This window comes from Heterocephalus glaber, unplaced genomic scaffold (assembly GCF_053883595.1).
Source record: "Heterocephalus glaber isolate CG9 unplaced genomic scaffold, H.glaber_assembly_v1.0 deba00000470, whole genome shotgun sequence".
NCBI classification, from domain to species: domain Eukaryota; kingdom Metazoa; phylum Chordata; class Mammalia; order Rodentia; family Bathyergidae; genus Heterocephalus; species Heterocephalus glaber.
In genome coordinates this window covers 25451745-25477973 of record NW_028258145.1, presented here as the reverse complement: position 1 = coordinate 25477973, position 26229 = coordinate 25451745, and the positions used below count along the sequence as shown (strand labels likewise).

At 33.3% G+C, this 26229-nt stretch overlaps 1 protein-coding gene across 2 annotated transcripts in view; it reads right to left on the bottom strand.

The window, feature by feature from the left end:
* The window catches only part of Lrrtm4 (leucine rich repeat transmembrane neuronal 4), a 756281-nt gene that overhangs the window by 384685 nt on the left and 345367 nt on the right, over window positions 1-26229 (bottom strand). The window lies entirely within an intron of this gene.

Here is a 26229-nt window from a genome sequence, read left to right as displayed (position 1 = left end):
ATGCAGATTAGAATACCCATTAAGCCACTAATGCTGACATTTATCTTCTGAAGGTAAATCTGTTTTCTAAAGACATCTATTAGAACTCAACCAGCTTGCAGTGAGTGTAGCAGCTTCACAGAAAATCTACTCCAATTTATTGAGCATAGCCAGTGGCCATTATAAGCATCATTTTGGGTTTAAACCATGTCTTTCTGTGATTTATTTGTTTTGAAATGAAGCTAAAATAGTGTTGCCAGATTTTCAAATATATGAAAGAAGGACAAGCCAGTTCACCATTAACTGAGATAAATATTGAGAACACTTTGTCTGACATAATACAATTGATGCATTTCGTATTTCATTCCATATGGAATGTTAAAGATATCTAGGCCAAATTTTGAAGATGTAGGATCAGATTGGCACTCACTCATCTCCAATAGAATCATGCGCCTTCCAGGCACAGAGCAAAGATGAGGACTTTCATAACAAAATATAGTCTCATGTTTTTAAGTGACATCATAGCTTTCTTGTATGAGGCAGCTCATGTTTCCTTTCTCAGACAAGAGACATTCATCCTTCAGGAACACTCATTATGTTAAATGAAACAAGGCTTTCACTTTTGTCTTCTTTCTAGTCAGGCCCACATTAATCACTGAAGGTTTCTCCATTCTAATGAGAACAAAATTTTTACTACATTATGTAGGATCCCCTGGGAGTAAACATTCATATATTCATATGATTGGTATCAGTCACAGTCTTTTCTCTCTCTCTTCTTCTCTCTCTCTCACACACATATATATAGTGAGAAATGTTATGGAAGAACTTGAAGTAGAAAACAAATGTTACATGTATATAAATACTACATGATTCATTCTAATTACTCATTTAATTTTACAAACTTCTCATAAATCTACCATGAAACAAAAAATATTGATAGACATTGAAAATTATCAATATACAATTAATTGTGAGGAAGTCTACGATTGTGAATATTCTTAGATTTCTTTTACAAGTATTACTTTTGGAGTCTTTTAAAGAAAGTAATTTGGAAATTAGGATTAAGGAAGTAACCACTACAAATATGAAAATTACAAGGTAATAGCAAATAAACTTAGGAAGAATTAAAATAATGAAATGATGAAATATATTTTATCTTCTCTTATATTAATGTACATAAATTACAGCACTCAAAACATCACTTTATAGATTACTGTCAAATTAGTATTAAACATTAGTAATACACAAAATATACAAACAGTAATACATAAATACAGAATTAAGAAAAATTATTTTTACAGTATTAACTGTACATTTTGTACATAGGAGCTATGAATTCAATTTAGAAAAACTATTCTGAAATTTTTATCTTCTAACATAGTTTCCCAAACTAATCTGATATTTGTTACTGACTCCCAATATTATTACTGTTATAAGCTTTTATTTTTGATCACTATATATCTCACCAAATTGTTCATATAATGACTCAATAGCTCTAAGGATATAAGCTTCACCAATCAACAGTTTAGGAAATTGAAACTCACTGAAATTACCCTGCAAGTAAGTAATAAGGAGAGAATAGAAGCCCCGGGCTTCAATCCAAAGCCTCTTATCTTAATCATACTTCTGTTCTTTTTGTAATATTGCATCCAACTCCAAAATTCATGTTTACAAGCTGTGATGGAGCCAGTGCTGAAATAGACTGAAAAATCTTCCTTTACCAACAGATTGAAATATAGATGGAACACAAGTAATGTGTGCTTCACACCAAAGATTGCAAGTTTTACAGTTAGCCACACTTGTCATTTCTGGAAAATGATTTCTAGAAATCTTCCTTAGGGATCCTAACATCTGGAATTAATACCCTTGAAAATATATTAGCACATTCACAACATCAAATTATTTTGCAGTTTGTTCACCCCCAAAAATTTGGGAACATTTTTAACCGGCTATAAATCCTATATCATGTGTTGTGACTGTGTACTTGTTCTTGCTTCCATGGTTTCCTGGGATGTTCAGTCTGAGGACTAGACTATATTGTAAACTTAATGGGCCATTCTTTTTGTTTTGTCTTGGTGCTATCTACACACACACACACACAAATACACTCGCAGTCTTTTTTTCTCATGCTTTCTCTTTCAACTTTTCTTTAAATAACTGACAGATCAATTGTTTAGATGTATTTATAGTAATATTTTAAATTTAACATCTCAAGTAGATTAATAATTATTCAATCCAAATGCTAGTTACTATCACATTCCATATACTTACTGTGAATAAGTAAGCCAAGCAAATAGGATTAGTATACTAACAAAGCTATTCTTGATCCTTGAACCTCATGAAGAGAAACTTCTACAAACTTTAATAGGAGATATTCAAGAATGAAAGCAATGATAACTTACATGTTTACTATACTAAAATGCTTTCAAAACAGTTTCACTATAATCTGAGTCCCACAATTCATGGCCTCCAACTATCATAGTGTACCTCTTGACTTCTAATTTTCGCCAACAGATAACAAACCGAGTAGTAAAGATATTTAAAACATTTCCCAAGCACATTCCTTTGTGACAAACTATGTATGAATCTAAGGTTTTAGTTCAGAATATTGTGTTCCATTAAAGGATTGCATTTTTTCTCTACTTGATTATCTACTCAAACTTAAACAAAACTAACACTAACAACAATAATGTACAAAGAATACCTGCCATTTATTGTGTGTGTGTGTTGTGTGTAACAGAACACATTAAAAGTTTCATATACTGCTTTGCCTATGAACTTTGCAATAATCCCATGAAATGATGCTAATTTCCATTTTACAGGTGTAAAAACAGAGGAAAATAGACAAAAAGTACAGAGCTCAAATCCAGTTGGGATCATTTTTAAATTTAAACTCTTTCAAATTGAACTATTCTGCAACCTTAATTAGAAAATTTGAGTCAATTCTTTCCTTATATTTGAATCAGTGGTTCTCTATAATCAAAGTGATTTCAAGATGATAATTATATTTTAACTGGACCTTCAAATATCATTATAGAAATGAGATTTTGTTAAAAGTTGTTTTAATACATTTCAGTCCTCCATTTTTACTTTCTGCCTTTGTAGTAGAGAAAAGCATATTATTTTGATATCAAGAATTTTAGGGTTATGTTCATCAAAATTGTTATCTCTGCTTGTTCTTGCAAGTGTTCTTGTCCCTCCAAAATTTCAGTGGAGACAATGAATGGTATGCAAAAATAAAAGTGGTAGAAATAGTGAAAACAGTATCATACCCAAGCCAGAAGCATGTCAGAATTTCTACAAAATAAGTTAAAGATGTGATTAGATTTATGGGAAGTCTAATCAATTGCAGTCTAATCAATGCAGTTTTACAATGCATATAATAAAAGCCCAGAAGTAAAATAAATGGCCGAATCCCTAGGGGAATGTCAATACCAATTGCTAGCTGAGAGGTGGTAGGTAGAGTTGAAATGGACACTTCAGTCAATCATTTGGGGCCAGATAGATACATGGCATATGTCTTCTCTAAATTCACTAAGTGAATGAGTTCATGTACATTTGAAATCCCTGAAGCATTCCATAACTGGCTGTTGCATGGTCAATTCCCCTGAAAGCAGATTTGGAAACAAAGCCTAAAGTGTGGGATATTTCTTAGGAAATGTCCAATGGAAACAGCATCATTGGAAGCAATAGGAAGGACAGCAAGTTATGCAGAGGAAGAAGTTGAGCTGTTTCAAAGTCCCAATTATAGGTTTGGCCACCCAGGGGTAATATCTGGGGCTAGAAATGTTTCTTCTCAGTTATCCTATTGTATGCTAGAATACCCAAGGCATTCCACTCCATATCATGGAATGTAATTCTTCCTGGGTCATAGCCCTATTCACTCTGCATAGTTGAGGTAATCTCTGAAGCAGTGGATACCTGAAGGGTGATCTTGACCACTCTCCCCCAAAGGAAGCAGCAGATCCCTCCACAAAGGGAAGCCTATGAAGTAATTCAAAGTGTTCCTAGTGACTGAGAATATGGTGAGAATGCTATATTAATTAGGAACAGCTGAGAATACTCATTATAAAAGGGAACAAAAATAGAACCAAGTATGACTGAAAGTGAAGAATGACACCTGATCCACAGGTGATGTTACCTGCCCCAAAATCCTCTTACTGTAGTTCTACTTCACTCTTGATAGGAGCCATAGACTTCAGTGCTAAAAAGGATAAACCTTCAGAAGAGCTAAGCTTTTCCCTTCCATATCATGTGAAGAGAAATATTAGAGGAGTTACAAACATGATAAAATTTCTCATACCTCCACAACTGTTTGATTCCACAACTGTGTCTATGGATTATATATGGAAAGATGATCAAAGAGAAAAAATTAGCATCAGTCATATGAAGAGATGCAGTGGCTTTCAAGAAGAGAACATGGCTGAAGAACAAGAGCAAATGTGTTAGAATGCAACAAAGTTGCTGAAAAGACAACTGGAATTTCTTACTCAAGAAAAAGAGTGAAAATAGATATGTAGGCTTAGATATGAAAACGCAGGGAAAAATTTTAAGAATGGAATAATGCAAGTAATAGTAAGCAAAACAAGTGGAAAACCTATTTATGGAATTGAAAAGCAAGCTTAAATATATTAAATTCAACATGGAATCAGCCCGCTGCAGACAGGCAGGTCTGCCCACGCCCTACCAGGTCCTGAGTCACACGGAAGACACCGAATCACCCCGCTGCAGACAGGCAGCCACCTGGTTCCACACTACAAAGATGCAGAGGGCAACAGAACACCAGACCAAGGTACTGAGTACCGCTGTTCCTGGCCCAGGGGTAGGAGCTTCTGAGCCACCATCCCACTGCTCCTGGTCCAGAGGAAGGGGCTTCCCTGTCACCATCCCTCCCACTGCTCCCAGCCCACAGGAAAGGGCTTTTGGGTCACCATCCCTACCTCTGCTCCCAGCCAATGTCCCACCTCACCCAGCTCAGAGGAGGTAATCTGTACAGGCACTAACAGCCCCCCGCCCCAGTTGAAATGAGAAAACAAGTAAATAAATCTCAAAACCAGACTTCCAGATCACCTACAGCAACCCCAAAGGGAAATGAGATGGAACACTCTGATACTCAACCACCTGGACCCACTCAACTGGCAACAAAAGGGGATCTGGAAGAAATGAAATAAGAAATGATTTCTCAGATAACAGGAGGCATTGTGCCCCTAGCGCAAGACATGATTAATAAATCTAGAGAGAAGCTCAGGAACATGATGGAATCCCAACATAAGAAACAAATGGAATCCATAAAACAGATGCAAATAGATTTCCAGGACATGAAAAACTCCATTGAAAGCCGACACAGCAGGATGAGCCAATGTGAGGACAGAATTTCAGATATAGAAGATAAGATTGCAATTAGTGACCAGGAAAAGAAAAATTGCTTCAAAATTAGAAGGGAACATGAGAAATCAACCAGCAGCTGCTAGATGATGCAAAGAAGAATATAAAATAAGACTGACTGGGCTCAATGAAAAAACAGGAGAGAGTGGAGATGACATAAAAAATCTCTTCACAGAAATAATGGCAGAAAACTCCCCAAGCAGGGGAAAAGAGCTTGACATACAGATAAGTGAGGCATATAGGACTCCAAATAGCCTTGATCAAAAAAAATCTACACATAGGCATATAATTGTTAAGATTCCAGAAACACAACAGAAGAACTAAGTTCTTCAAGCAGTCAGAGAAAAGAAACAAATCACATACAAAGAAAAGCAAATCAGAATCACAGCAGACTTCTCAACACAAACCATCAAGGCAAGAAGAGCTTGGAGTGACATATTCCAAGCCCTAAAAGAAAACAGCCTCCAACCCAGATTGATGTACCCTGCAAAACTATCTTTCAAAATTGATGAAGAAATAAGATACTTTCATGACAAAGAGCACCTTAGGAACTTCGTGAACACCAAACCAGCACTCCAAAGAATTTTACACAATATCCTAGGAACAGACATTGAGGATCACAACCCCAGGAAGCAAAGCAGAATGAACCCATCTGGCATGACAAGAAATTAAATGTAAAGGGGGAGAACCCAACAAAAAGAAAAAGTCATGCCAATGACAAGCCAATACATTTCAGTTACAACCATCAATGTTAGTGGTCTCAGTTCACCAATCAAAAGAAATAGACTGGCAGAATGGGTCAAGAAGCAAAGTCCAACAATATGCGGCATACAAGAAACACACTTAATTCAAAAGGAAACTCATAGACTGAAAGTTAAAGGGTGGAAAACAATACTCCATGAGACAGGAACCAAAAAAAAAAAAGCAGGAGTAGCTATCCTCTTTGCAGATAAAGTAGATTTCAAATCAACACTGATTCAGAGAGATGAAGAAGGACACTACAACCTTGTAAAGGGAACAATCCAAGAGGAACAGATGACAAACATAAATATCTATGCACCAAACACTAGTGTGCCCAACTACATAAAACAAATACTAATGAACATGAAAAGTCATATAAGCACTAATACGATTTTAGTGGGGGACCTCAACACCCCACTGTCACAAATAGATAGATCAACTAGACAAAAAATAAGTAACAATATACTAGAACTCAATCAAACTCTAGAACAAATGAACTTAACAGATGTTTACAGAGTCTTCCACTCCACAAAATCAGAATACACATTCTTCTCAGCTGCACATGGGTCATTCTCCAAATAGACTACATACTCACACATAGAATATGTTTAAGTAAGTGCAAAGGAACTGAAGTTATCCCCTGTATATTATCAGACCATAGTGCAATGAAATTGGAGATCCATAGCAAAAAAAACTCAAAAAATTTCATAAACATGTGGAAATTGAACAACACACTTCTGAATAACCAATGGGTCACGGAGGAAATTAAAGAAGAAATCAGACAGTCCCTTCAATTAAATGACAATGACAATACACCATATCGGAATCTATGGGACACAATGAAAGCAGTCTTACAAGGGAAATTCATAGCAGTGAATACGCATATTAGGAAAACAGAACGAGCCCAATTAAACAATCTGATGCTGAACCTCAAGCTTCTAGAAAAAGAAGAGCAGGATAACCCCAAAGCTCATAGAAGGGAGGACATTATAAAGATCAGAGGAGAAATCAGTGCAATGGAGACTAAGAGAACGATCCAAAAAAAAATCAGTGAAGCCAAGAGTTGGTTCTTCGAAAGAGTCAACAAAACTGACAAACCCTTAGCCAACCTTGTCAGAAAAAGGAAAGAAAAGGCCCAAATGCATGCAATTAGGAATGAAAAGGGTGAAGTGACAACAGACCCAGCAGAAATCCAGAGGATCATCAATACCTACTTCCCGAACTTATACACCAAAAAGATGGACAACACAGAAGAAATGGACACATTCCTAGATACATGTGAATGACCAAAGTTGAACAAAGAAGACCTAAAAATTCTGAACAACCCAATATCAACCAACAAAATTGAAAATGTAATTAAAAACTTATCAACTAAGGAAAGTCTGGGCCCTGATGGCTTCACTGCTGAATTCTACAAGATATTTAGAGAGGAACTGCTGCCACTACTGTTTAAACTCTTCAGTGAAATTGAAAGGGAAACAATACTCCCAAATTCATTCCTGGAAGCAAGCATCACCTTGATCCCCAAAGCAGAGACAGACTCAACTGAAAAAGAGAACTATAGGCCAATCTCACTAATGAACATAGATGCAAAAATCCTTAATAAGATAATGGCAAACAGAATGCAGAAGATCATCAAGAAGATCATACACCCTGATCAAGTGGGATTCATCCCAGTGATGCAGGGATGGTTCAAAATATGAAAATCAATCAATGTAATACACTATATCAATACAGCCAAGGCCAAAAACTGTATGATTATCTCCATAGATGCAGAAAAAGCATTTGACAAAATCCAACATGCATTTATGATAAAAACCCTACAAAAAATTGGAATAGATGGTCTCTACCTCAAACTGATAGAAGCCATCTATGAAAAGCCAACAGTCAATATCATACTAAATGGTCAAAAACTGAAATCCTTCACATTAAAATCAGGAACCAGACAAGGATGTCCACTATCTCCACTCTTGTTCAATATAGTTCTGGAAACATTAGCCCCGGCAATTAGACAAGAGAAAGAAATAAAAGGAATAAAGATAGGAAATGAAGAAGTCAAATTGTCATTATTTGAAGATGACATGATACTCTATATAGAAGACCCCTAGAACTCCACCAAAAGTCTTCTAGACTTAATAACTAAATTCAGTCAAGTAGCTGGTTAAAAGGTAAACACACAAAAATCAATAGCTTTCCTCTACACCAATGACAGACTCACTGAGAGAGAAATAGGGCAAATAATTCCTTTCACAATAGCATCCAAAAAACTGAAATACCTAGGAATCATCCTAACGAAAGAAATCAAAGACCTCTTCTCTGAAAACTATGGCTCTCGGAAAAGACAGATTGAAGATGATATCAGAAAATGGACAGACATCCCCTGCTCCTGGGTAGGAAGGATTAATATAGTGAAAATGGCCATACTTCCAAAACTGCTATATAGATTTAATGCAATTCCAATTGAGATCCCAGCAGCATACCTCATAGACCTCGAGAAAACAATCCAAAAATTCATTTGGAACAAGAAGAGACCCAGAATAGCAAAAGCAATTCTAGGTAACAGAGACATGGCAGGGGGTATCACAATCCCCAACCCGCAACTCTATTACAAAGCTACTGTGATAAAAACAGCATGGTACTGGCAAAGAAACAGACTTGAGGACCAGTGGAACAGATTAGAAGATGCAGAAACAACACCAGACACACTCAGCCATTTCATCTTCAACAAAGGAGCCAAACACCCTCACTGCAGGAAAGATAGCCTCTTTAGTAAATGGTGCTGGAAAAATTGGGCTTCAACTTGCCAAAGATTAAAACTACTCCTATATCTCTCACCATGCCCTAAACTAAAATCAAAATGGATTAAAGATCTAAATATTAAAATAGAAACTCTGAACCAGTTGGAACAGAGGTTAGGTAGAACCCTTGAAGACATCGGTGTAGGAAAAGATTTTATGAACAAAACCTCAGTTGCCTGTGAACTAGCACAAACAATCAACAAATGGGATCTCTTCTTATTAAAAGGCTTCTGCACAGCAAGAGAAACCACCAGCAATGTGAAGAGACAACCCACAATATGGGAAAAAATCTTCACCTGCTCTTCCTCAGACAAAGGTCTACTATCTTGAATCTATAAAGAACTTAAAAAGATCAGACCTCCCAAATTTAAAGACCCAATCCAAAAATGGGCATCTGAAATGAACAGACATTTCTCAGACAAAGAAGTAGAAATAGCAAATAAATACATGAAAAAATGTTCAACATCACTGCTCATTCGAGAGATGCAAATGACAACAATGCTGAGATTCCACTTCACTGGAGAAAGAATGGCTGCTGTCATGAAATCAACCAACAACAAATGCTGGCGGGGCTGTGGTGAAAGAGGAACCCTGTTCCACTGCTGGTGGGAGTGTAGACTGGTACAAGCACTGTGGAAATCAGTATGGAGATACCTCAAAGAAGTAGGACTGGAAGTCCCATTTGACCCCTCTATTCCACTGCTGGGGATCTTCCCTAAAGAATTAAAAGTATCATACCACAGTGATATATGTGTGCCCATGTTCATAGCAGCATAGTTTGTAATAGCAAAAACTTGGAAACAGCCCAAATGCCCATCAACTGGAGACTGGATAAAGAAAATGTGGGTTTTTTTTTTATAAAATGCAGTACTACTCAGCCATAAAAAATGAGAAATTAGAGACATTTATAGCTAAGTGGATGCACATTGAGGCGATACTCTTAAGTGAAATAAATAGGACACACGTGTAAATGCCGAATAGCTTCTCTGGTGTGAGAAACTGAAAGTGTAAATAAGGACTAAATGTATAATAGATAATGTGAAATAGGAAGAAAAGGGGCAAAGGGGAAGGAAGTGGGAGGGCTAGGAGAAAGGATAGAAGGGAATGGGATTAATATGTGGAAATGGAAAAATAGGTACAAAATCTTTGTAAATAGGGAGGAATGGAGGGGTTGAAGGGAGGGCTGGGCAAGGGTGAAAAATAAGAACCAAGAGAGACTATGTAAAGGTGCAAATTTCCAATGATGAATGTCATTATATTGTATACTTAAAATGTACCAGTGATTAGAATGAATAATTGAAAATTTAAAATCGGAAAAAAAGGTCCAAAGGGGTAGGGGTAGTGGGAGGGGCAGGGGAAAGGAAAGAAGGGAAAGGAAAAATGCTGAGAAATGGAAAAAATGGAAATAAAGTCTTTGTAAATAGGGAAGGGTGGAGGGGGTGAAGGGAGGGCTAGGAATGGGGAAAAAATAAGAACCAAGATGCATTATGTAAAGGTACAATTCCCAATGAGAAATGTAATTGTGTTGTATACCTACAATGTACCAATAAAAGAATTTAATACAAAAAAAAAATTCAGCACAAAACAACAATAAACAAAGAGAAAGAGATGAGGATAACATGAAATACAAAGCTAGGACAGATACTACCTTCACAGAACTGACGCTTCACAAGTAAATATTAGAATGACTGGTCAAGAAACATTAATTGAGAAGATAATTTAAAATTCTTAGAAACAAGAAATACTTGTTTTCGTTTATTTTTCCCTCTCTATATTTATACTTAGTTAATGTATGTGTACATACTAATATGTAAATGCCATTAAAATCAGTGAATGCTGTTTAGAATTTTTGTAGGAAATAAGATCTCATATATCATCAGAATTTTTCTTATAAGATTCACCTGTATGCTTGTGTAAGAGAAGACAATCAAAGCCTGAACATTTTTATACATTCCTCATTGTTTCAAAGATTATTCTTCTGTCAAGAATATTTAAGATCAAAGCTTTCAAATCCCATTGCAATACCTCATTCAATATGTCACCTTTAATCTATAGTCTTCCATCTACTTGAAATTGTGTAAACAGTATTAAAAATTTGGCCTTCTGAAATCTATATTCAAACACTCCATGTGGACATATGTTTAACCTCTTTTTTTAGATGTATTTATTCTTTTGTTTCTCTTAAACCCTACTTTTAGAACTGATGTTCAGACCCTATATCATTGAACATTTTTGTCTGTACAAATGTTAAATTCCTCTTTCCATATTATTCTATACTGATTGACAATCCAAGGACTAAGAGAAGAATTATAGCAGTGAAAGGCTTAAATTTATTTAGCAACCCAATTCAAATTAATTTAAAAATAAAGCAGTCATCATTGACCAGCAATATGTGATTTAATAAAATCAATAAAAAATTTATTTTAAAATAACTTTCCCAGTGAAAAATAGGAATAAATGTCAATATGGGTGGACTTAAACTAATTTTATTTCTACACTTATACTTTATTTCCACTATATCTGGAAATGTAATGCACAAAAGATGGACTCAATGTTTTTAGTTCTTTAATTTAGACCTGCCCTTTATTGCTAGTACAATATGGTACTTACATAGCCTTTGCTTGAGGAAGACACTGATGCATATATAAGCTTCCAAGATGAATTTCCCATCCCTAGGTGTCAGGAGTCATGAGTATATCAAATCTAATAACAGCAAGGACAGTAAAAAAATCATATGTGACAGGAGAACATTTAATTAGGACAGGAGCTGTTAGTGTGCATGAAAGCAGAGAAAAATTAATGGCACAATGTTTCTCTGTGGACACCAAAGAGTTTGTTTTCATGTGCTTAGATCTGTCAGGGACATTCTGGCATCATATTTCTGTTGTTACCGAGGTTCTCCTGAGGTGTGCATTCTCATATACACATGATTTTTCTCTCCTGGCTTCTATACTGCACTATCTACCTTTGAAACGCTTTCGTTTTTTTTCCAAGTTCTGTCCAGTTACTCTGTTATACTGAATAAAGCACTCCTAAAATAAAAAAGAAATTATTTGAAAGCTTTGACAGCTTTATTTAGAGCATTTCTAAATTAAAAATAAGAAAAATACATGTGGAGAAATTAAGAAATATTGTAAAGACAATGTATATGATTTGAGGTCATTTATAAGTAAATGTGCAGTACAAATGATATCTACTGTGTAAGTAAAATGGAAAGGCTAAACTACTATATGGATAGTACTATATTTTTAAACACTGATAGGGTCTCAATATTTACTTGAATGAAGCTTATTTCATGCAAGTCTTGGATATGTGAAAAGAACTCAATTTATTATAAATAATCATACAAAATTTACAAAGATAATGATGGAAGATTTAGAAATATGTAAATATTTATATAATTTAAACACCTTCTGCACCCAATATTAGTGATTTTATTAGCGATTTTAGAATACATTTAACATGCCTTGGCATCCAAACCTACACCCGCATCTCTTGACTTGCAATTACATATTTTACAATGTCTCCCTTCCTTTCTAAATTGTACCCGTGTGCATATATAATTGGATATTTTTTGAGTTGCTATTGATTTTAGCATGGCAAATGATCTCTGAGAAAGCCTTGGATGTTTTTCATAATAAAAATCATTTGGCACACCTCAAAATGCCAGTGAGAAATGAATAGGGAGATAAATGTGAGAACTACTGTGACAACTCTGTTGAGTTGGAGACTTTTATTTAAATTTCTTAATGAAGAATGTGAGAAACTTACCTTTTTATGTCCCATCATCTTTTTTCTTTTTCCTACGAACTAGGAATATAAAGAGTTGGCATTGCTCAAAACATTACCCCCTTAGGTTAGATGATTAATTTTCCTAAATTGTACTTCTGTCACATTTGGACAATGTAAACCAACTTAAACCTGAACATGTACTAATTTTACACAGGACTGGGGCAAACACTGAAAGGCATAAACATGTCAGAGAAGACAAGTAGAAGGAGCCATCCAGAATTAGAAAAAAAGAACAATCTGCAGGAAACACCTACAGTGGTTAAATCAGGAAGCAGTTTAACTTGGGTAGTTACAGCGTTTTGGCAGCTGTTGGAAAACTCCTGTAGACAACTATCTATATTTATATACCAATCAGGAAACTAAAGTTAGAAGAAAAGGAGAGCAAGTTTATAGCAAGAATTGATAATATTGTTTTGCTCTTTTTTTTCTTCTTTTTTTTTTGATACTGAGAATTGAACTCGGGTCCTTGCTCTTGTGACGCAGGTGGCAGCACCACTGAGCTAAATCCCCGGCACCTGTTTTGCTATTTTTTAATATAGCCCTATGGTTACATTTGTTTAACAAGATTTTTGCCTGTGCTCTTAATATCTTGAAGAAGAACATTTAATTGTGAAATTAGAAAAATCTTAATTTGAGGTCTAATGATCTGTTAAAATTTTATGCAAAATTATGTTTGTATTTATTCATACCATGTTTCCCTGAGTCAAGAATCATGATTTTTATAAGTAAATGTATTGACCTAAAGACATACATGAGTGGTGAGCAATTGAAGTATTACCTATTTGATGTAAATAAAAGAAAATGTACTGTATTTAATAACTTAATATAAAAATGTAATATACCTCATTCATAATCTTTTTATTAGTTGTGTACTGAAATGTAACATTTAATATTTTATATAGCATCTAGAAAAGTATTAATGTTAAAACTAATGAGGAATAAATACAAATTTTCAGCTTATATATATTATATATATCAAATATTATTGTGTCTTTTGTTTCATTTGCTCATTGTGGCTACTGGAAAATTTACAATTCTGTATGTGGCTCACAATTGTCTCTCATTACACTTCTGTTAGCTAGAATTCTTCTAGAGCTTTCATTAGTCTCATAGATTCCTTGGTCTGTTGAAAAAGAACAGAATCACAAGGCCTCTTTATTTCAAGAATGAATTCTGGATGTATGTCCTAGTATGAATGCTGAAAAAGTACTTGCTAAACGTGTGTGGTCTATGAAGAATGTGGAAATCACTTTGTCAGAAGGCTTAAAAATTTTGTGTGAGTTTTTCTTAAGGAAACTGGTTTTGGATCTATCAGCTTTTTGGAGAGAATTTACACTGCTTGGGAAAAATCTCTGTGAGAAAGATGTGGGTGAGAATGTCTGAGTGTGACTTGGAGGGGATGCACACTCATTCTAAGCACTCCACGCCTTCTGGCCTGGATTTCACACCTCACTGACCAGGCTCCCTGGTGGCCACCCCAGCCACTTTCAGCCTCACTCCTGTCCTGCTTTGAGGAAGCTCTCTCTTTCCATTTACATTTACACTGTCTCACTTACATATATTACTGACTTAAGGTAGACAGACAACCAGTGGGACGCTTGGGGGATATTTTTTTCTCTAAGCAAAGCTGAAAATTTTGGTTTATTCCCTGTTACATTTAATATTAATACTTTTCCTACCTAGCTTTTAGATGTCATCTATTTACCAGAGATTAAAAGAGCAAAAATTTTAATAAAATTTGAACCTTATATAATGGAGTAGAGGTCAATTCCTAGTTAAGCCTGTACAAAACAGGGAGGAAAATTAGGACAGAAGTCCATTAGACTAGCAACAGGGATAATAACACTAGAATTAGAGGAATGTTAAAAAGAATAGAATACTCTTTTATTTCTGCATTTTTCTCTATCTCTAAAAACAGGGTGGAAAATTGAAGGCTACAGCAGTGATATCACAAACATTTCTCCTTTTCTTATTTCTTTCATTTCTACCTTTTTAAATTTCTTTTTCCTTTTAAAATAAGAATTATTTAAAACAAATGATTTAAAATCTTCTTAATGAAATGCTGGATCTGTAATTGTGTAAGTCTGTTCTGTGGTGGAAGCTAAGTTAGGGAGAGATACATTGACTGACTAGTTGATTATATTTATAAGAATGATCCCAAAGACGCTACTTCTTTGAAGATCTTATTAATTATACTTGTTATCAAGTGGAACCTTATTTTACATTTAGATTACCATTATATGTGACACAACATGTATCATATATATATATATTACATATGTAAAATTACACATAATTTTTCTTATATACTTAAAAAATTGATCATAATGTTTGTTTAAAAATTAGCCTGGATAGCTCAGAGAGAGGTAATTGGGAATTATTGCCATTTTTTTCATCATGTATCATGTATTTATATTACTAAAAAATAAAATAATAATTTTAATGAGAAATCACCATGTCCTTTTTTCTCTACCACCACCACCGCCCCTCAATTGCTATATTTTTCCCCTTGCCATAATCTTTATTTCCTGGAGTATTTCTCCATTTGTATTTTTTTGCTGTCTCTCATTATTAATAGAGCTACACACATTCATCTACTTCTAAAAATAGCTTCATTGAGGTACAACTGATATACAAAGAAATGCTCATATTTAATGAGTACAATCTGATGACTTTGGATATATACAAACACCCATACACCATAACCACAATCAAAGTGATAAACATATTCAACATGTCCCTAAATTTCTTTGTATTCCCATGTGTGTGTGTATGTGTGTGTGTGTTTGTGTGTGTGCACATAAGGTCTATTATTTTAAATTTTTGAGTGCACAAGACTGTATTATTAACTGTTGGTACTATGCTGTATAGCAATTCCCTAAGATAATTTTACCTAGCATTTATTATACTTTATGCCCATTGAATAATAACTCCCCATTTTTCTCACTCTAGAACCCCAAGCAACTCATATTGTATTCTATCTCTCTACAGGTTTGACTCTGATAGCTCCCTCATATAAATAGAATCATTGTAGTATTATCCAGCAATCCCATTTATTATCCAGTATTATCTTGCATCTTACATCTAGGTAGATATAAAACCCAAAAGAGTTAAAATCAGTATTCTCAAAGAGCTACCTATGCTTTCCTGTTCCTGCAGGAACATTCACAATGGCCAAGACATGGAAACTAATCAAGTTTACATGGATAGATGAATCGATAAAGAACACATGCTATAAACATACAATGGGATATTTGGGGCTTTAAACAAAAGAGAGGAGTTTTGCTATTCGTGAGAATACAGATAAACCAAGGATATTACACTGAATGAGTTTAGTCACTATAGGATACATACTGTTTTCATGTAATTTTAAAAATATGATTTAAGAAAATTGTATTGAAATACACTTAAGTACATTAAAGTACTTAAGGTTGAAATGTACTTAAGCACAGTATATAAATTTAGGGAACAGAAAGCCTTATTCTCTTTATTAAGTATAATACAGATAACATAATTTTTTTCAAAAAATCAATCTCACTAATTCATTACATTCATATTCATTAATTGTATGCACCCTAATTTTTGAAATATGAAGAAATTTGTGTCACTAATGCACTTGATTTTATAGAATGGTCCCAAATTGGTTATCTCAAGTGAATACACATGTAGTCAGTGAAGATAGATAGAACATTTAACCATCTTTAGGAAAATACAAAAACACAAATTAGAAATTAGATGTAGCTCAGCTTTTTCTACTTAAATACCTTAGTTAATGGCCTGGTTGCAGGTCGCATATAGAAAATGCCAAAGCAATTCACAGAAGTCATGTAATTTTGGCTTCCAAAGAGACTAAAAGACATCCTCATGGACATTAAATGAGACCTGCTAGAAGGCAGGGAGAATGGCATTGCTCTGGAGCTACCTTGTCAAGATGCACCACATACTTATGCAATCTAGGACACATTTCTTCACATGTCTTAGTTTATTCATTCACAAAATAGATAATTATACTCCAGAGATTTCTGTGTGAACTAAGCTAATACATGGGAAACACATTTAAAATGAGTAACCACTCATTAGGTACGATTTATTATTTAATTTCATCTTTCTCTATTGATATTTACAATGAGAGTTCCTCTGCCTTTGAATTTGCACCAACTCATTACTCTTTTAACGGTTACTGCTGAGCCCCTCTCCATCAGAACCATCACTGAACTTTCTAGAAAATGGATGAGGTATGTCTGATTAGTGCTGTTCTCTTCAGGGTCACTGATACTGCAACTGGAGTTTTCTGCGGATGCCTCCCCATCTACCTTTTCTCTGACAGTTGTCACATATGAACATGCAAAGCTTCCATTTGCATATTCTTTAGTGAAGTCATCTCTCGAAATATTTTGCAAAGCTCTCAAGTTTAAAATCACAGGAAATACTAACACATGTCAACTTAATGCAAAAATAAAGTGAGTCATGTTCTTTCTCTTTAAAAGTTAAGATAAATACAGATATTACAAAAAAAGGAGAAGAGAATTCCTTTCTTATATTATCTCTTCTCAACTTTAAGGGCCCCAGGCTTTGTTTAAAAATTGGGGCTTCATTTCATGATAAGGAATATTTTTATATCTCTTTCTACACAGAATATGCCTTTGAACAAAATAGGCATTTTAGGGTTAATGTGTTTGGTTCTCATTAATGCTAAACCAATGAATCCTCTTAGATTTACCTAGGGGAAAACATAGCAAATGCAAAATGCCAACTAATACACATGCATCCAAAAGTCTCAATCAAGCACTGTGAAATCTTGCCAGGAAAAATAATTATCCTCTTGATTTAAAGAGTGCATTTTATCCCTAGTGACAAAGGAAGCATTTAATTATTAAAAGTTTATAGTGGTTTGGAGTTGACATCTAATTTATTTAATAACACCAAATATGTTGTAAGACATTATGTTTAAGATAGTTTAAATTTTGAGAACTGTTTCACAAGAAGTTGTGATAAATTAGTACTTTTCACATTAATTTTCAATTACAAAATGTTTGATTATTAATCAATACCAATCAACACCTATTACAGAGAAGTTGTGGGATAAGGCAAAATGTCTTGTTTTGGCTTGGTAAAAATTTGGGTTGTTGACTTTTCACTCTGGTGAAAATATTGCTTGCACACATCAGCAAAACCATTTAGTTTCTTATCTTTCTAGTTTGTATGCCTATCAACTATGGACTTCAGCTGAATATACCTCATAGTCCATGTTGTAGGCAAGCTAGTTATGAGTTTTCTTTCTTTCCTTGTCAATTTTTTGTGTACTTGATCCATTAATAAAAATTATATCAATTGAAATTAAATAAATGAACACAGGATCAATCTCACCAATAATTAAATAATTTAAACAAAAAATGTGTAATGATTTTTGAGTTTTAACAATGCAAGTGCCAACTGTCAAACAAGATAAAAATTAATTATAGCCAATGTGGGGACTGATATCAGAAAATGCACATGTTCTTGAACTGCTGAAGTAAACTATACATTAGTAAAACCTTTATGAATGGTAATTTGTCAAAATTAATAAAAAGTAAGGAAAAAAGCTTTTAGTCCAAAAATTTGACTTCTAAGAATATATATTGAGATGACAGACACATTTACAAGGGTGATTTACATTTATACTTAGGAATATTCAACATGTACTTATTTATAATAGCAAAAACAACATAGGAAAGAAGAAAATACAAATATTAAATAATAAGAAATTGCATGCATGTTTCTGGTGGTTTGCATAAGGCAATAACTGCTAAAGCATTTGTGGGTTTTGGAGTCAGAGCGATTGTTTCATTTTATTATTTTAAAAATTTGTCATTTTATATTCTTGTGCAAATTCACTAAGCATTCTTAAACCATTACAAGTGGGAATAATGTTATCTTTACTAGGCAAATATTGTGTGACCTAAAAGGAATATAATTTGCATTGAGGCTTATGCTATTATTTTAGTCTAAATACACATAAAGGCCTCTCCTAGACATCAAACAATAACGAGCATGCAAAGTTGTGTCAACTGACATGGAGGTCATTCTTAAACTGTTAAGTGTAAAAATATGAAACAACTACATGACAGCAAAGTCCTGTGTAAAGTAAAATCTTGTTTTAAATAAAAGTAGTAAAATGAAGTGAAAAAACTTTAGATACATTTTAAATTTTATTTTTAATGTTTTCTATAATATTCATACATGATTGCTGAATTTTTATAGAAAGAAAAGAGTTTTAGTTTTTGCTAAGTTGTATAGAAGCAAAAAGTCAAGTAAAACATTGCCATTCATTGGGTTTTATTGGGATTTTAATTGTACTTAATTAAAGTGAAATGACTAAAGTGTCAATTTCCTAATTTGATTGCATTTATATAATGTGAGAAATGACCAGGGAAATAGTCAAACAAATATTAAAATATTTTAAAAGAATATGGACAATGCCATGATTGTGATAAATCAAAGTTATTCAAAATTCTGTTCTAAACACATAGAAGTTTTGAGTAAGAAGTATATGTGTATGTATTAATATAACAGATTTGGAGAAAAAATGCAAACTGGGTCTCAGATAATAAGAATAAGAATCTGTTAATTATTATCCTCAGGGCCATGAATGAAGAAAGAACTCAAAGGGAGGAACAAAACTGATATCTGACTCCAAGATGTTCGACCTACATCTGTGCTTCTGTATTGTGGTTGAGGACTCCGCCAGCAAGTAGTGTTTCTATACTTGTCAGGGGGGTGGAGGTGGCATTGTGTCCCTTGTGTAAAGCAAAAAGTTTCAAAAAGCTTATCCATTTCTGAAGAAATGACTAGAAAACATAGTGTTCCCATTAGCTACAGAAAGCTTAACTCCTGATGAAACTCCTGGAACGCCAGGCTCCCTCCCTAGTGCATGCAAGGCTCCCAAATGTGTCTTTGTGTTTAAAAACGGGGAGAGCTGTGTTAAATATGAGCATTGTGTTAAAAATAATTACCATTTATAAACAAAGTGAAAAAAAAAACCCTTAAGTAGCATGAGAAACCAGGCTTACCATACAAGAAAATAATTACAAAACAATAAAATAAAATCTGTAAGAATTTTTAAAAATTTAAAAATATTGGCAAGAGTAGCAAACATAAAAAAAGGAAAGGGCACTATACAAAAGAGATAAAATAGATCAGAAGAGATATTTGAATGGTTATTAAAATTGAATCAGAGTTTACATATTAAAAATGTATTAAATTTTATTTTGGAAGAATGATACAGAGGATCTACAGAATGATGCTAATGATATAAATTAAAAACATGCAGGGCTGGGGATTTAGCTCAGTGGTTTTGCCGCCTGCCTGTCAAGCGTGAGGACCCGAGTTCAATCCCCGGTACCAAAAAAACAAACAAAAACATGCAAAACAATAGGATATACGCTATCAAAGCACAAGGGCAGTGTCAGTGCCAACAAACTAATTTAAATGTGAAATTCAGGTTGAAACAAGTATATGAAAACTAGAGAGGTATTTAATGGGAACTTCAATTTTACACTAAAGAAGTTGCAGCTGCAAATCACTGATTCATGGGCGCTCCCAGAAAAGCCAAATGAACCTTGGGCATCTCACACAGTTCCACAGCTATCAGTTTTAAAACACTTGTCTTTCTAGGTATCTCAGTGTAAAGATTACTGCAGAATTTTCTTCTCTTACATGTTTCAGAGTTTACAAGGATATTATTCAATGATAAATTCTAAAGTGGACCAGTAAATACAAAGGGTTATGGAAAACTTTGTACAGGTTTCAAAAATATTTTTCAAGCTGTGACATTGAAGAAATACTGGCAAGATGTAATTCAGAACAACGTATTCTTTTTCTTTACTCAGCATCTCCTTCTATACTCATTTAAATATTTAAACTGCAACAGATGCATAATAGTATTCCTTAATGAAACTTGATGTGATTATCACACAATTAAAATATGGTTATTTTTCCCCAATAATGTCCAGGGTAGAAATTTGCAGAAGTGACCTCCATGCTATAAATCACTATGTAATGTATTATTTCTATTCTGACTAAGTCATGATCACATTATGATGAATCAGTGAAAAGGGTACGATTAAAGTTTAGTAAAAAATAAACTCCAAATCATTCTGTCTTAACAAATAAAGGTTTATTTATAAATCACTTTATATTTCAAAATGAATTGATGAGATTTTCCTGACCAATGTATTTCTTACTTTAGGGTCCAGGCTAATAGAGACTACCTCACCCAGAATACTGACAATCAAGACAGCAAAAAGGTGAGAAAATAGAGCTTCAAGCACTGGTTCATAAATGTTTTACTATTTCATTTCTGTTTACATTTCATTATCCATTTCAAGTCTTATGGCAAAACCTAATTCTAGTTTGGGGAGTTTTCAAGTTTTGCATTTTCAACTATAAGAGAAAACCATATATTAATGATAACAATGATGTTTAGTACAATACTCTTTGAAACAAATTTGGATTTTTCAAGAGGTAATGGAAAGGCAAAACAAAACTACATTAGATGCTTATATGTAACATATTTTGTGATTTTAGAATCATGAAGTATTTATTTTCAACTATTATTTGTTTTCTCATTTAAATAAATATTATATATGTACAAGAACATATAATTTTTGTTACTAGATGTTACAACATGATTTAGTTTTTCTACTTTCCTCTTCATTCAATATGAATCTTTTATTTTCATTTTTCTCCATTGTTACTAAGGAGAACTAGAAGCATTGCTACTTCAGCTATTTCATCAAGCTACTGTGGAAATAAAATTATATCAAGATATTTTCTACTACTCAAATATTCAAAATATAAATCCAATTGATTATTTATGCAATTTCAACTTATCTTCTTACAAAAATTTATCAGAAATCAGTAATTTAATAAATGAACCATTTTACAAAGGAATTTTGTAAGAACACTACAAAATTTCAATGATATACTTGAATATTTAAATAGATAGTAAACATTTAAGATTCAAAAAAGAAAAAAATACAAATATCCAATAATGATATAGTGTTAAGAAGTTGTTTTCCAGAGCCAGGAAGAAGTATGGATCTATCCAATGCATGGCTAGAACAAACCGCTGATTTTGTATTCCATTTTTTTCTTTGTGCAACACAACCATTTGAGAAGTCACCAAAGTATTCTTGTAGATAAACAAGGTTATGATAATGCTTGTTTTTGAACCACACAAGAAATATTCTTTAGTAAATGCAGGGACCTCTGAAACCCCCACTGCAGTCATGGCTTATGTTTTCTATTAGCTGATTCATCTCTTTTGACCTTCTGCTTGCCCTTTATCTGCCTTCTCTCCCATCACACACTAGAAATCTCCAAGTTATCTATGAAAAGAAAGGAGAACATGATCCTTGTTTCCCATACTTTGGCATGAAGAAAGAACCTTGAACAAATTCATCTATTAATATATCTTATGCCTTATTTTCCATGAGAAAATAGGACTGAGTTTGAAAGGAAAGGTTAAAAATATGTAATAAACATCTTTTTTGAGATTTCAATTCTTAATGTGGTAGCTGCTGAATTAATATATGTTTTACTGAAAGGAATAGAAAGCAATAAGTATAGGCAAACAATGTTAAGATGGAAAAAACCTCTTAATTCTAGGTAAAGTGCAGCCAAACAACAAATGGAGAGGGGAATGTTCTAAAGGCAGAGATTACAAATGAAAGAAAATTAAGTATTTAGCAGCAGCTATAGGAAGAAATGATAACTTGAAACAGGGCAATTATTTCTTCTTCTAAAATGAGAAGAAAGTCTGAGAGGACAAGGTAAAGAGATAAATGTGTTGAGTTTAGAAGGACAACACCTATGGAACTTCCTATTATATTTCCTTAATGTTTTGGTAAAGCAAGGAATGATGTGATTGCTGCCGATGATGGACGTCTTTATTAAAGGATGTCACTGCCAAAAGGAATATACAATCTTGATTGCCTAGGGTGAAGAGATTGCCATGGAAATAAACATAAATAAAACAAGAGAGCAATAAGTCAAATCCCAACTAAGTTTTTATGAACTGTCATTGAATTTACTTATTATTTCAGTACTTTTTCCCAAATGATAAAAATTCCAAACTGATAGTATTGATTGAACAAAAAATGACTGAAGTGCTATCCCAAAGGGTAGTCAGTTTAAATTTGAAGACAAATAAGGCCTTCATTTTACTTTGCTCTTGCTGATTGCCTTATAGAATGATAGACTGTCAGAGTTAGAAATGATCTTAGAATTTGATTCTCAATTTTAAAATCGTCAATAATTTACCAATATATATTTAATCTCTGCTTGAAAATCTCACTCCAACAGTAGAAGTTATCTAACTGGGCACTGGAGTTTAAGAATAGTAGGTGAATAGGATAATTTAAATAGTATTTATTACCACAAATAAAAAATCCTGTCAGGCATGGTGGCATATGTGCTACCATATATGGTGGATTATATACCAATAATCACAGCACTCATGAGGGTGAGGTAGGAGAAACATTGAGAGTAGCCTGTGCTACCTAATGAGTTCAAGGCCAGACTGAACTATATAGTGAGATCCTGTTTCAAAAAAAAAAGCTTATTTCACTCTTACTACACTGAGTATTCTGATGTAATGACATGTTGCTTTCTTCCTTGTTGACTTGAACTTTTGTGAAATGTTTAAAGGCACCAATCAAGTAAATGTTTCCAGATTTGTAAAATCTTTATCCAGTTTAACAATTTTCTTTCACATTTGTCACCTGTCACCCAAAGACCTCTATTCAGCTATTTATAAAGATTGCAAATAACAGAGGTCAGAGGTTCTGGTTTACCGGAGACTGCGTGGGCTTCTATGTTATATGATATTCTGTACCAAAACTAGGAGAGTTCTGTGCAAATAGGGAGGAGTTGATCATCTTACAATGTACACTTTTTTTGGATGGTTTTCAGCCAAAACAGGAAAGCAAATTTTACACTTGGCTTCAATCACTCTTTCCCTGACCATTCCTCTGGAAAATAGACTAATGACCAAATCAGTAGTTAGGCAGTAGGATGAAATAAGATAAACAGTTTTCATCATTTGCAGCTGGATTATCAAGATTAATGCGATAAAAACAATAGATAGCTCGATCTACTAAACTATGAATTAAGGAATTTAAAAAGCTTATTATTTTTATTGTTTTTATGATATTTATGGCATCCCATTGGTTTAGCCATCCCTATGCCATAGTCCTCTGTCTTAGATACATGATGCACAGTAGAAAATTATTTACTTAATGATTCTTAGAATTGTTTCTTATAAGTACATTTAGAAAGTTAAATCATTTTCTTCATCTAAAATATAACAAAGGAATCTCTGGATATGTTTTACAAACAGTTATTGTACTTTTCTAAGTGTCTTCTACCTTTAAAATACTTCAGTTTTTCTCCAGTCTCCTTAAAATTTCTTAAGGTGGAAAAATCCAACTTTTTTTTTTAACAAAAAAATGTCTTGCTCTGCTGTCTGCTGATACCCATGAAGTGGAATTCTCAAATATAAATCACCAACTCAGAATCCTTTCTTCTTATCACCACTGTCAAAGAATTCTCATAGTCAGGATTCCCATTTTCAAATAAACACTGAAGACCACGGGTGACATTTCAAGTGAATGGTATTTTAAGGACTTAATTCATTTTAACAAAACTTTTTCCTGTAGCTTATATGAATACAACCCATCTCCATATTTGATGTCAATTAATAGCACTGGCCCTCCCAATATTTGACCTAGTGCTTTTGGTGTGTGTTCCTTTCCACTAAGATTTCTCTAAGACTCATGAGAAGGTTTACTGTCCATTATAACCTACAAATTTCTTTCAGGGAGCTTTGCTGTGATGAGAAGCTGAAAGGAGAACGGCCTTATTTGTATTTTTATATATGCTCAGATATCACTATGACAACAACGGTATTATTTTTTTTTTAAATTAATGTATCTAAAACACTTGGAAAAGTACTTGGTTATAGAAAGTACAAAAAAGTTTTCAGCTATTATTAACCATGGCACCTTAATACTATAGTGAGCAAATGAATATGTTTCTATTATATGAATGGTTTAATTGCATGATAAAAGATAGAAATCATCTAGGATTATTCTACTCAGAGATGATCGTTTTCATTCTTTTATTGGAAACTATACTTAAATCTTAAAGCTCTTATTTACTATTTTATTATTTCATGTATTCATTTAGTGGCTGCATTTTTTCTCATGTGGCTATAAAATAGTATTATTAAGGCATATGTAATAATAAACATTAAATTTTCCTGAAATTTAACACATTTTACCATTGAAAAATTTTTATGTAAACTTTTGATCAAAATGCTAATTATTTCCTTAAATTAAAATTCTGTAGGAAAATCTTTGGGCCAAAAGGTAAAATTTTATTTATTTCTTTAAAGGGTAAATATTTTAAACATGTACTTTATGTTTTAAAATTCCTCTTTAAGAAGATGTAGCTGATTTAAAATCTTTCCATTTGTGGAAAATCTTTCCCCATTCTCTTAAATGTTTATAAATGTATGTAGATGTACATATTCATATGCAGATAAATTTAATTCCATTGATTTAATCTTTGTCAAATAATTGCTGTTTGGTTTTTCTAAATTTTATTTTTAAAAATTTTTACATAATTCAAAATATCTCTAAAGCTCAGTGATGAAGATAGGACATATATACATACATACACAAATAAAACACAATAGTCCCAAGACAAACCTATTGGTACTTGGTTAGTGAGTAGCAAAGGAGAAAAATCTAGATCTTTGAATGCTAAGCCAAGAATATTACCTTTTCAGCAAGCAGAATTAGCATATCAGTAAGCACAGTTCTCGAGATACAGCAGTAGCAGCTATGATTATTCTTTTAAAAGGGATCTAATTTGGCATTGTACCTAAAATAGGTCAAACAAGTCAATGAACAAAGCCAAATTAAATATATTTACAGATGTCCTGATTCTGTGGTCTTTGAAATGTTTAACTTTTCCCCTTGTGTGTTTCTTGCGGTTTCATAATTGCTTATTCCATTGATGGACAAGCATGACATAGAGTAAGTAATTTCCTACCATTCACCAGTATTTCAAGAGGATTCTGTGGTTGGAAGTAAAGTCACTTAAGGTTTAGGAGTTTAATATTAGATTTTCCATTGATTTATGTCAAGTTTACTCTATTAAAAAACTACACCATAAAATTGTCCTAATAAGGATGATTCAGGCTTTGGCTAAAGAAGAAAAAAATATAACAGCCAACTTGTTATATTACTGAGACCAATTTTTTATCAATGTAATCATCTTATATCCATGATGCCTGTCTCAGCACACTCAAAATTGAAAAGCATCTTGGCTATAAACTTAGAAAACTATTTAATGAAAATCATATTTCTCAGATGTTAAGGAAAAGAAAATTAAAAACTCACTAACAACCAAAATTGTTCAAAATTATCTTAAATTATTGTATAAAGTTATTATAGGATTAAAGTTTTAATAAAGACTTACATTTAAG